Genomic DNA, 3,107 nt, shown 5'->3' with positions numbered 1-3,107 from the left:
GGCTCCACAGTCAACAGTCTTGGCACCAGTAGCCAGGAAATTAAAAGGCGCATTGCCATGGGAAAGTCTGCTGCTAGGCACCTCTCCAAAGTACTGAAGAACTTAGTCTCTCTGGAGACTAAGGTGTGTTTGATACAGGCCATGGTCTTTGCAATCACTTGTTATGCATCAAAGAGTTGGACAATGACTAAGGAGAACAGAAGGAGAATTGATGCCTTTGAGCTGTGGTGCTGGAGAAGAGTATTGAGCGTACCATGGACTGCTAGGAAAAGAAGCAGCAGATTCATCCTTGAAAGGGTTAACCCGGGTAGCTCCTTGGAGGCAAGGATTTTGAGGCTCCGTCTAACATACTTTGGACTTGTTGTAAGGAGAGACTTGTTCCTTGAGAAGGACATCATGCTTGGGAGGGTGGAGGGACAGCGCAGGAGGGGAAGGCTTTCTATGAGGTGGATTGATTCAGTGACTGGGGTAATCGGGATGGGAGTGTCAGAGAAAGTGTGATTGGCACAGGACAGAGCAGAGTTTAGGGCTGCTAAATAATGTAGGATGGTTATAAGTGTTTTTCTAATCCTGATGCCACACCACTCCTCATAAAGTCCTGCTACCTGAATGGTTGTTAGGCATATAGATTGAAAAGGTATGGAGACAAATGTAGGTTATTGATGAGTTTTCCTCTGATCCTGATACCACATTCTTCTAAACAGATTCCAACTTCTTACATTATTTGCTCAGCATACATATTAAATAAGTATGAAGAAAGGATGGAACCCTGATGCACACTTCTCCTAATTTTATAGCATTTCAGGTTCCCTCGGTCTGTTTAAGCATAGGTTTCACATGAGTACATTAAGTGTTCTGAGATTCGCATTCTTAACAATGTTAGTTAAAATTTGTCATGATCCATACAAACAATTGTATTTGCATAGGCAATAATACACAAATAGTCATTCTTCTATTATTCTCTATTTTCAGCCAGAATCTGCCTGTCATCAGCAATTAGGTCCTTCGTGCGACGATCTCTTCTACACCCAAGTTGAAACTATGTTCTTCTCTAGCCATTTTTAAGTGATTTTTTTTAAAAAAGCTTGTTTGTGATACTAATTAAATTGTTTGTTTGATAATTTCCACATTCAATTGGATCATCTTTCTTAGCAATAAGAACAAATATGGATAACATCCAATCAGTTTGCTGGGCACCTGTCCTTCAAATTTTCTGGCACATAGTGGCGATCATGTCTAACACTGCATTTATTAGTTGAAAATGTCAATTTATACCCCACAGTTTCCAGGGGCCTTATTTTTGGCCAATGCCTTCAGTGCAGCTAAAACTTTTTCCTTCATCACATTAATTCTTGGTCATATGGCATTGGTACAGTGATTCTGTATATTCCCTCTATCTTTTTTTTAATTTTTATGCTTCCTGTAACAGTCAAGATTTGGGGCATAACATTGCTCATAAATTTAATCACATATAAATACTTTAGTGTTATAATCTGGAGTAGTTATTGATCAGATAACCAAGCACTGAACAGCTCAGGAGAGGAAGACCCTGGATAAGATACATTATCTGGGGCAATGGTGGTTGGTGTGTCAGAATCAGTGAGACTGGCTCAGGACTTGGCAGGTTTCAGAGCTGCTATACGAAAGGTTGTTATGGGCTACAGGCAGCTCAAAGGCACACATAATACCATTTGAGATATATATATATATATACCCACAAATATTTCCTTACAGCATACTTGGTCTCCAAAAACAATCATTAAATAATTTTGTCTGCTGTAATGTATATATCCTTAATATGCCTCAAAACGCGTTAACACTTTCCCAACTAAAAGATTAAAATTTCTTGTCTGATATTCTCTTTTCCTTAGCATTTTGTAACTTAAATGTTATAATGCAAAACAGGTGGATAAGAAGAGAAAGGAAATAAAGCTATTTCATACACACAGGAAGGTTTCTATTCATAACTAAGGAAGATATATAATTACAATGCTAGTTCCTACAACTGCTTACGTTGTTTAATCTGATATTTATGACATTTTCCATTACCTCTTTCATTTCTTTTTCTCCCTCAGGAAACACCTGAGCTATTTATGGTACTTTGACTGATAGATTGATCCAAAACTTCATTTCAGAAAGGTATGAATCATTACTAGTTTTATTTTAATTGAGTTATGTTAGTTTTCTGTTGAAGGTATTCATAAGTTATTACGGTTCTAAGACATTTCCTAGAAGACCTCCTGTATTTTGGATAAAGCATTCTTAATTATACTGTACAATGACAATTTAAATCCCATATCATATTCAAAATTAATTACATTAACCAGTATAGTAACTATCTTCTTAGTCTAGTGAATCAGCATAAGAGTAACCCAAAGTGGTCAGGAAACACTCTTAAATTACAGATGGATGGGATAATTGTTATGTCTTCAAGTGGAACCATTCCTTTTTCGTACCAAAACCTTCTTCTTAACTCTAGTAGAACATGACAAGAAGCGGCAAACTTTGTGAGTGACTCACTATGGGAAATAGTGAGTTATACCATTCTGATTTAGATCACTTTAAACTGTGCTGTAATCCAGAAGGCACATGGTTGGAATGCAATAGCTGCTCAAATCTGAAAGCCTACTGGAGGGTCAACTATAGATTGGTTCTGACTCAATAGTACACCACCACCACAACAAAACCTAACAGAATCTTGGATTAGTAATCTTAATTTTGAGACTCACATTTAGAACATAGTTTCCTGGATATCATTGTCCCAACTTTGCACCTATTGGGTACTATAATTCAGTCCTTAAAAAGTTGTTTCTTGTTCTAACGGGAGATATGCTTCATGATAATGGCGAACACATTACTCAGTCTCAAACTCATTGCCTTTGAGTCAGAATCAACTGATAGTTAACCTTCTACAAAGTTGTCAGAGGTTATAAATTACAGGAGAGGTGATTACTTGCACAAGGAAGAATTCAAGATACTAAAGAGGTGAACAGAAGATTCCAAAAGGCAGCTTGGAATGACAAAGCAAAATACTACAATGAAATGTGCGAGGAGCTAGAGTTAGAAAATCAAAAGGGCTGAACTTGCTCAGCATTTCTTAAGCTAAA

This window comes from Elephantulus edwardii, unplaced genomic scaffold (assembly GCF_000299155.1).
Source record: "Elephantulus edwardii isolate Elephantulus edwardi_28Jun2011 unplaced genomic scaffold, EleEdw1.0 scaffold00043, whole genome shotgun sequence".
Classification (NCBI taxonomy): domain Eukaryota; kingdom Metazoa; phylum Chordata; class Mammalia; order Macroscelidea; family Macroscelididae; genus Elephantulus; species Elephantulus edwardii.
This window is presented reverse-complemented; position numbering follows the sequence as displayed.